Below are 10,579 nucleotides of genomic sequence, written 5' to 3' on the forward strand. Positions count from 1 at the left end.
GGTACTGGGAACCAAACTCACGACCTTGTGCTTGCCAGGCAGGCACTTTGTCGCTGAGCTAAATCCCCAGCCCTGTCCTTAGCACTTTTAATAAACACTATAAAAGTTCTGGCCAGGGTATAAAGTAAGGAAATAAAAGGCATCTTGATTGGAAAGGAAGAAGTAAAATAATCTCTATTGCAAAACAATATGATCCTGTATTAGACCTTAAGAATCTTGTATATAGAAAATCCAGTAAATCCAAAAAAGCTTCCTGAACTAAACTTATTTCTTACGTTTAGTCAGGTTGCTTGACTCATTACCAATATGGAATAGTCAGGCATATTTCTATACATTAGTAATGAGTGATACAAAAATGAAATTCAGAAAATAATTTTATTTACAAGAGCATCATAAGGAATAAAATGTTTAGAAATAAACATAAGAAAAGAAGTGGAAAACTTATAGTCAACTACAAAATGTTGAGAAATATAAGAAAACATTAAATAAATGGAAAGGTATCCTATGTTCATGGACTTAATGTTTTTACTATGGTGAGGCTTCTCAAACTGATAAGTACTACTGATTCAGTGCAATACTTATCAAAATCTTAGCTGGCTTCTTTTTAGTAACTGATAAACAGATTCATATGAAAATATAAAAGATCTAGGATAGCCAAAATAATCTGAAAAAAGCCCAAAGTTTCAGGGGTTGTACATCACAATTTCAAAGCATACAATACAGTGTGGTACTTGTATAAAAACAGGCAAATAATAGAATAAAATTGAGACTAATGAAATAGCTATACATTTTTGATTAACTGATTTTTAGTTAGAGTGTAAGGACCATTCTGTAGTTTTTCCACAAATGGTAGGAGGACAATTAGATGTCCACATTCAGAAGAATGAAGTTGGACCTTTGTCTCATTCTATATACAAAATTAACTCAAAACTGATTGTAAAAAGCTATAAAACTCTAAGAATAAAACAGCAGTATTTGGACTAGATAAACAATAGTTTCTTTGGTATAACACCAAAAACATTAACGATAAAAGAAAGATGGATAAATTGGGCTAAATCAAAATTAAGAACATTTTGCTTCAAAGGAAGCCATTATAAAAGTCAAAGAATTCATATAACACAATATAAAAAGGCAAATAAGCCTATTAAAAACTGGATATTTTCCTTAAGAAGCCTTATAAATGACCAATAAGCACAACATACATCATAGGGAACATAAATCAAAACCTAAATGAGAAATCACTTTAAGCCCACTGAAATAACTGTAGTAAAAAAGATAAAAACAGCATTGAATAGGATGTGAAGAAAGTTCAGTCTACACATAGTATTGCTAGAACTACAAAATAGTGCAACCTCTTTGAAAAACAACCTTACAATTCATCAAAATTGCTGGGCGTGATGGTGCATACCTACAATAACACCTACTCAGGAGCCTGAGGCAGGAAGGTCACAAGTTCAAGGCCACCCTAGGCAACTTAGCAAGACTGTGCCTCAAAAAAAAAAAAGGAAAAAGAGAGGAAGGATCTGGAGATGTAATCCTCCCTGGGTTTGATTCTCAGTACAGGACAAAAAGAAAAGTTAGGCATACATTTGCCATATGACCAGAAATTCCACTACTAGGTATATAAAGAATTTGTCTACATAAAAACTTAAGAAATAAAATGCTCAGCCCTCATAAAATGTACACAAGTGTTTACAGCAGCATTAATCAATGTATCCATCTGCAGCTATCTGAACCAGGAGGATTCACATGTGCATTAGAGATATTTTAAAAGAAATGAAAAATTTTAGAGAAAATGACTGGTGTACAAACGGCAATGAGAAGCACATAGGACATCTCACCCACCTGCAGGTTTTAAAAAAGGAAAGAATCAAGATTTACAGAGATCTCAAGGGCAGCCAAGTTTCAGCTGAGAAAATTGTTTCCCAACTCAATTTTCATTATTGATCCCCTAAGGATTCATTTAGGCATTTTGCTTGATTGTCCCCCGTGAAATTTTAATACAAGAGATCTACATTTTATGCATAAAAAGTAAGGCTTTTTTACCTCCCCAAGAACTAATTTTTGGCCTCACTGAGAATTTGTAGAGTAGAACAAGGTGACTGGATTATCCAGAGAAGGGGTTGAAACTAAATGAAATCCATCCCAGGAGATACTTAGACACCAAGTCCACTCAGACAGATCACTGAATTCCTTACATAACCCATGCTCAATTAGTTAACCACACAGTGAAAAATTAGTAGGTGGGAATAAAAAACAGAATCACAAACCTCCAGTTACAGACGGTGTCTGGTTCTGCACAATGAGGGGTTTGCAATCCAATATATGCTATCTTCATAGACTTAAATACTTTGCATCCTCAGTACAACTGTTGGATGTCCTTAAAATGTTTTTATTCACACAGAAAACACACTAGTCATTTCATGTAAAGCTATATTTGAAAATACGCCAGAGATAGTTCTACCCTTTAACCAAAATGATTTACTCATATCCTTATTATTATCTTCAGGAAACTTATAATGCACAGACTTCCACTGTATCTGGGCTGTGTGAACCAACCATTTGGCAAGCTGTGTTATTGTCAATACATCTGTTCATTTTCTGTGAAAAAATGGATGACTTCTTTTTAAAGGAAAAACATAGAAGTAGTTGAAGTATTGTCATCATGTAGTAATGCAAAAGGAGAAGAAAAGGGACATTTTAGAACTGATGCACCAGAGGTAAGAAGAAGAGCAACGACAAAGGGAAACCTGTGGGAGCCACAGTTGACCCAGTAACTAGGACTCCTAGAGACACTTGACCGAGGATCCTAAAAATGTTCCCACCACATTTCTCTTAAGACCAAATTCCAGGAATGAGCTGCATTTGATAGCTAGAGTTAAGGTAATGGAAGCCTATCAGCAGCCCTCTCAGGACAGACTGAACAACTGGTTCAATTTTATGGACATTTTGAGGAAAAAGGAAGGCCATACACACAAATTTTAGACTCTGGACTGTGAAAAATATCTGTGTCTTGAAATCTACATAGTAGATTACAACCAGTATTTTTTTAAAAGAAAGCAAAATGAAATGCAGTGGGATGGGATGGGATGGGATGGGATGGGATGGGATGGAACAGGACAGAATAGAATAGAAATATACAGAATATATCACACATAGGAAAGGTATTACCCATTTCATTAAACCTCTGGAACACATATGAATTCATAAACAGTACTGTACTTGCATTTACATGTACATAAGGGGATCCTGGATCATGATATGAAATTTATTTCATTTGTGCCACAGTCAAAAAAAATTTAAGCAAGTCTCAACTAGAGACAATGGCTAACAATTGCAGTGTCCACGTGATCCATCTCTTCTACCTCATGCTTCAGATCCCATTTCACTCCATCCTACTACTCCTTTCTCTCCCCTTTGCTACAGTGCTCCCCATTCTACTCTTCTGCATTCCTTCTTCTGTTCTCTTTGTTAAGACTCCCATCAGTGATCTCGTGTTATCTGGAACTAGAAGATGGGGATTGGAGTTGGGAGTGACAATCCAAGTTCTCCTCTGCTCACCTCCAAACATCAACGGGCCAAATAACAAGCAGAAACTCAAGACTTCTTGTATCCCGTACTATGCTCAAATAAAGTGTTTGTTTAAAGCACAATGTGAGCCTCCTCATCCAGCCAAACTCATTACTAATGATGGACTAACAAGGGCAAATGCCCTCTTATACATATTGTATCATTCAAAGACTTCAAAGCAGGGTCTTAGATATGGTGGCCTCCAATTAAACATTCAAAAATCCCAGCTGAAAATGCAAAGGCAGAATGCAGCACAGCCAGCCATGCCCAAAACTCCATGTGGGAAGAACATCCAGGTAGAAACAATAAACAGGGGGACTCAAAGGATGTTGGTGAGGCAGAGTTTGGTTAAGAAATCCACTACTTTACCTCTACTGTACATAATAGATGAATTAAAAAGCAAGTTTTCTACAGCTGTTCTTTCATAGGACCTTCTATACCATGGTATGTTTTTATTTTGCTGTTGCTATTACAACGTGAGAGAGCTTTCAGGAAGCTGAGAGAGACTGTTGGGGGCTGAAGTCCTCTTTTTGTCCTCCTGTTACACTTGAGTATATATCGCAAACATGAGATACTTCGTTCTTTCAAAGGCATTTACTCGGAAACAGTGTCCCCCAAGCCACATGCACCAGAACAGCAGAGGATCCAAGCTTCAAAGACAGCAAACAGAGGTAAAAATTGAATCCTCCTCAACATGTCACATCAATCCTTTCTTTAAAAGTTGAGATATAATTCACATTCTATAACAGTTCTCATTTTACATTTTAAAGTGTACAATTCGGTGGGGTTTTTTGGGGGTTTTTTTTTAGTACATTTACAAGGTGGTGTGACCATCATCATTAATTACAGATCATTTTCATTACTCTGAAATGAAACTTTGACTATCTTGTCACTACCATTCCCTGCTTCCCCAGCCCCTGGCAATAACAAATCTACTTTCTGTGTCTATGAATTTGACCATTCAACAATTCGTAGACTAGAAGTCAGAATATGTGACCTTTTGTGTCTCACTTTTTTCTTTTCAGTAATGTTTTTTTGACTGGTGAGGTAAGAGGAAATCTGCATATTGAGAAAACTATGACAAAAATATACATACATTTTTTGTCATCATTTTACCATCCACAGAATAGAAACCCATGTGCACAATGAGTTAGTGATCATCCAGTCTACCTGGTCCTGACCGAAAGGAGAAGAAGGGACTCAGACCTTTAGATTCATAAGCTATCAGTATATTGCAACTGTCACTGAAAAGGCTTTGTGCATCAGACTGTAAGGGAGAGCCCTGTATGAAAAGTGGGAGGAGGGGCTGATTGCAGAGCACAGAAAGCTTTTCTAGCCCTCATTTCTGTCCTTCTCTGCAATGGAAAATAGGGGAAATGTTGGCAGCAAAACAAATAGGAACTCAGATTTTTGAAAAGTATTATATTACATGCAGTTCTTAGTGATATCTAGCATTAATCTGAAACTAACACCCAAAGCCAACTCCGCAGAATGTTTTGTGATTATTAAATGATACAACATTTTGAATGTCTGGGAACAGACATTCTTGAATGGGAGATCTAGCTAAGCTTGTTTTTCTTTGTTTCGACATTTTCCTCTCCAACTTCTTACCATCCTTCCTTTAAAAAAGGAGGGGAAATCTATTTGCAATAGCTGCTCTAGTTTCTGCCCTTAGAAATCTGCTCTATTTATTAACTACTCCTCCGGTGAAGAAATTCCACTGGAATTCCTTCAGGGCCTGGCTGCCTTTCAGTTTCTCTCTGCACACTCTTGCCTCTATGTGTGTCACCATCTTAAATAGCTGAGCCTTCTGTGCTTTAATAGGTCTCTCTATCATTTTTTTAAGAACACAGACCTAGTTTTGCTAAGTTTCCGAATACCTCAGGTTGTAAAGCCCCCATACTACTAATTAATTTCTGTTCTACCTTGTCTATGTCCTTACTGGTCGGCTAATAACATAAGGACCAGAACTGACCTCATTACAATAACGTCTTACATAGCAATCAAAATGATTCCTCCAGGCTGGCATTTGAATTACATTCCCCTTTCCCATTATCCCTCCTCCCACAAGGCACCGTGTTAAAGATTTAGATGTGCATTCATCACAGATTCCAATTTCTGGGTTCCAAATTTTTTGTACTAAATTTTTAAAAAGATATATTCTTTTTCTGTGCTTAGTTCATGACTTGTCCAAGCATTGCACGGTTTGATAAAAGGAGAGAATGAGAGAGACAGAGAGAGAGAGGAAAAAAAGATTGAGAACATGACTGGATTACCATCAGAATTAACCTAAAAAAACAAACAGGAAGACTGTAGACACGCTATTATCTTTCTTATGGCAACAGCTTGCTTGAAAAGCTTTTAGAAGCTCTTAGGAAGCACATCCCACCCCTAGGGTATAAGTAGTCAGCAAACATTTCATCTTGATTTACCCAGACGGAGGCTTTTGAGGTGTGGTCCTTTGAGAAAACCCCAGAACTCTCTCCACAAATTCAGAATAGTGAAGCGTTTCTGCATGTTCCTCTTCCCCATTCCGGCTCCACTCCCCTACTTAAATTACCTCCAGACCCTTGGTTGTTAATTGTAGCAAAACCCAGTACCAAAGCACAGAGTTTACTGGCTGGTGTTTTTTGCTGACTAATGAGAAGGTGAAAAGTAATGCTGTCACCGTGCTGAGATCCCGTCAGTTTCCTAATCAGACAGCCTTCTGACATTTCCCACTGTGCCCTGGTGAACTCTGAAGGCAGTGATGCTCTGTATGGCTGGATATGTTGCCATTTTAAATAATGATATAGCTAGTTCTAACTTGGGACTCTTGTGGCCCTTATCCACCTCATTCTTGCTGTAGCTTCTGAGCTTTCTCCCTTCTGGTGATGAAATCTTCCTGTACCTGTACAGAAAATTTCTACTTCCAGTTACTTTTAATTTCTGAATTTGCAGAGACAGGATGCCTCTTGTGGCTTGGATGGTGCTATGATCCTTTTGCTGAGTCACATTCCACAGTTTACATTCAGTCTAAGCCACATCCTCATATCACATGACACAAATGAAAACTGAATGTGAGAGACAGGGTTAAGTGCTTCATTGGGAGCTAAGCTATATTCAAAGGTCTCCTTCTTATACCGGGTCATGGCAACCAAGGGATTCTGCCCCATAGCATGGTTTTCCATCCCCTTTGTAACTCAGCCCTTGCCTTTGAGGAGCTCCTATTCTTACATCTCTGTAAGCCAGAGAAGGGCTTCCACTGTGCCCCTGAAACACAAGGAGAGGCTCAGGGCACTTCTTCCCCATCCCACAAGCCATGCCCAAATCCTTCCCTGAGAGTGCTGCTCTGGTGCGATGAAAGCCACCCACTTGGCATGGGATGGATGAAACGCGATGATGGTCCGGTGGTTCTTCTGCACACGTGTACAAAGTAGAAACAGCCAGGCTGCAAGATGAGGCTTAGGTGAGGCAACAATCAAGTGATGAGTTCAGCCTTTGTCCCTGTGGTTCTGGTGCTTAAAGGTCTTCTCTAAGCCACGGCATCTCCTAAGTTTCCATTCGTGAAGGCTTCAGTGTCTTAAAATGCAAGGGAGCTAATTCATCATTCTATGGTTAAGATCATTCGTCTTGGATTTCAGTCACTCGGAACTAAAAATGCATTGACTGAAACCTCTTGCCTTGTGAATGATGGAAATGATTCCAAGGTCCCACTGTCCACAAAAAAAATTCCAAGAGGTACAACAGGATACCAACTCCTGTCTAACTAAGGTGAACAAAGAACAGGTTGAGTTTTAGCAGACACTGCAAAAATGTCTATGGCAAAAGTATTATAAATCTTCCAGGTAAAGGAGTAACCACAAGATCCATTATTGCATAGAATGGCTGACACGCAAAAGAGAAAAAGAGTGAGAAGGAGAAGTACTAAAAAGTAACATTAGAGAGTGCAGCCAGGCAAAAAAGTTGAAGACAAAGATAACCACAGAAGTCCAGTAAGAAGTCAGCATCCAAGGAAGTTACAACCAGAAATATAATTTTCAAAGAGAGAAAAAGAGGGATAATTAAACTCAAAAGCAATACAACTCAGTGCCAAAGGCAGGCCAAACACAGGCAAATCCTGCCATCCTCCACAGTCCCCTGTCCTCTAGGATGTTCTCAGGGGTCACGAGGTGTGTGTTGTGTCTGTCTAACCTCCCGCCAGTCCCTTTGACCCTGCTACTCTCTTCCCAGAGATGGCCACAATCAAGTAAGGCAACAGGATTTCCCTAATCTTTAACTTAATATTGCCCTTTTTTTTTTTTTTTTTGGAAATGTTTCTTAATTTTTAAAAAATTCTGTTCATGGAGCAAAAAAATTATTGAGTTATAACAAATACAAAGATAATCAAAATATAATTAACCCTATCCAAGAGAGAAGTACGTATATAGGCAACTCAATGGGAAGGAGAGAAGTTGGAGAAAGGGGGTTCCTTCATGAGAGAAGACGACACTCACAAGTTCAGAGTGAAGCCTTTAAAAGCATCCTTGCAAGATGGTGTGGCCCCGTGGAGCAGGACCAATCTGAAGGTCGCTGTCAAGGTCCAAACATGGGCTGGGCCTCTCACTTGGTGAAAGCAGGCTGTTTAACCTTTGTGCTCACACTGGGAAAGCTGTAGTACTCATAGCTCAGAGTTACTGTAAGTACTGAATAAGCTACTAGATATAAACAGCCTTGGACAATGCCTGATCTACAGTAAGTGCTGTAAAAATACTGGCCAATACTGTTGTCACTGCACGGGGATGGGGTAGCACCAGATATTTATTGGCCCTGAAGGATGAAAGAAGCTACATTCCTTCCCACGACCAGCTCCTTCTGGCACAATGTGTTAAGAGAGCAGTTTAAACCCAGGCAGAGCCAGGAAGCAGAGGGCACATCTCTTCATTGCCTTAGCCCCTCCAGCCTCCATACACACAGTGTGCTCCCGCAACCTCTTCCTCCCAAAGAGGAAATCTGTATCTGAAAACTGTTTTTAAATTTTTGACAATGGGACTTTTGGTTTCAAGGAAATCTGAGATGTAATTCCTCCCAAAATTAAAGAAAAAGAACTGAACAGAGACTGAACAAGGAGACTTTTATCTCCTTGATATCCAATTTACTTCCAAACTGTTGTTGGGTGGTTGCATTGATTGATTAATTCATTCATTCGTTGACTTTACAGTATCAAGAAAATCCAGGGACCTTGTTGCGCATCTAGGAGAGCATTTGCCAAGCATGTGCAAGGCCCTTGCTTTCACCCTCAGCACTACAAAAGCACAAACAAAACAAAACAAACACCACCCCCACCCCCACCACCCACACACACAAACAGATGCCAATAGATAGCTATTATAATAGGGGTTTTTTTCCACAGCTTACCTTGCATTCTGGGGAAACTTTATGCAAACAGAAAGAACAAGAAAAGTTTTCTGCTGAAATATGCACAAAATGTGTGTAAAATATACCTAAGAATATATATTTTATAATGAAATTCAGCCTAATTAAAACATTTCAAGGAGATTTAATCCCATATTAAAAGTACCCTTAAAAAATAAACAAAAAAAAAAAACAGTAAAAGTACCCTTAATTTACCTTCTGTAACCTTGTGGTAGGGAAAATTCTAAGATAGCCATTGGGATTTACATTGCCTGCAATACGCAGTTTCAGTGATCTCCTCCCCTTGAATGTGGCTAGGACCTGTGAAGACGAAATATCACTCTCATAGCTCAGTCAGGTTATGTGACAAAGGTGAACGGACTGTGAAGGTGCAGCTCAGTCTCTGTTCAGTTGAATCTGAGTTCATTAAAAGGATGCTCCCTTGGGTGGGCCTGACCTGATTGGGCGGGCCTCCAAAAGACTCAAAGTAGCAACCAAAGCTCTCCAGTCGCCTGTAAAAAGCAAGCTGCCATGTTATACAGGAGGCACATGGTTGGTATCTGAGGGCAGTCGCTAAAAGCTAGGAGCCCCCTCAGTTTGTTGGAACAGGAAAATGAAGACTTCAGTTCTAAGACTTCAAAAGATTGAACTCTACCAAACAAACAACAAATGAAAGATGGGAAGAGAATACTGCGTCTCAGATGAAATCATAGTCTATGGGGAAACCATCATTTCAGCCTTCAGGGATCCTGAACAAGAGACCCACTTAGCCCATTATCCGGACTCTAGATCCATGGAGTGTGAGGGTCATCCTAAGCAACCAAGCGCATGGCAACTTGCTATTCACAAATAGAAAGTGGATGCAAACTCTGCAGACGATTATGTACTGAAGAGTGGAGGAAGACCAGCTAGCGGCCAAGGATCCTCTGAGACTTTCCTGAGGTTCATACTGGTGTCTTTAGGAAAAAGAGTATTACTCCGAAAAGTGAACCTAGAAGCTTGGCAAAGCCAGTCCAGGAGAAGAAAGCCTATGAGTTCACTCAGGGTTTATAACCTAGGGGTGAGATGCAGCTAGACGCCCAGAGGAGGTATCAAGAACACCTGAGTACAACAAGGGAGAAAACCTGGATATAATGCACAATCATCGGCCACAGTGGTACAAATGAACATCTATCTTTCGATGCATAGTATTAGAATAATACATACTTGTTGAACAAAGTTTTAAAATGAACAGCAAAGAAAATGCACGTTCTGACAATCCTAGGCATATATACTTTGTATGTGGGGTTTTCTTAAACCTAATAATGAGTATTATCCTGGGTCATTGCCTTTTGCCATCAACCTCACTTTTAAAACTACATAGTATTCTGTGTCACGCCATGACTTACTCAACTTTTGCCCTATTGTTAGCAGTTAAGTCCATTTTAAAATGTGTATCTTTTGTGTATGTGTTCATGATACATAACAATCACAGTCATCCTGGGGCATTGGTTCATACACATGTCAAGTATTTGTTCTTTTTACTCCCCTTCCTCCCTCCTCCCCAGGTACCGTTCCTGTCTCTACAGCATCCTTTGGACCTGGGGAAAACCTGGAAGTATCAAAACCTTCAGGAAATGGTACTTGTTCACAGAGC

The sequence above is a fragment of the Chinchilla lanigera genome, unplaced genomic scaffold (assembly GCF_000276665.1).
Source record: "Chinchilla lanigera isolate Chin_1 unplaced genomic scaffold, ChiLan1.0 scaffold00048, whole genome shotgun sequence".
In the NCBI taxonomy this organism is placed as follows: domain Eukaryota; kingdom Metazoa; phylum Chordata; class Mammalia; order Rodentia; family Chinchillidae; genus Chinchilla; species Chinchilla lanigera.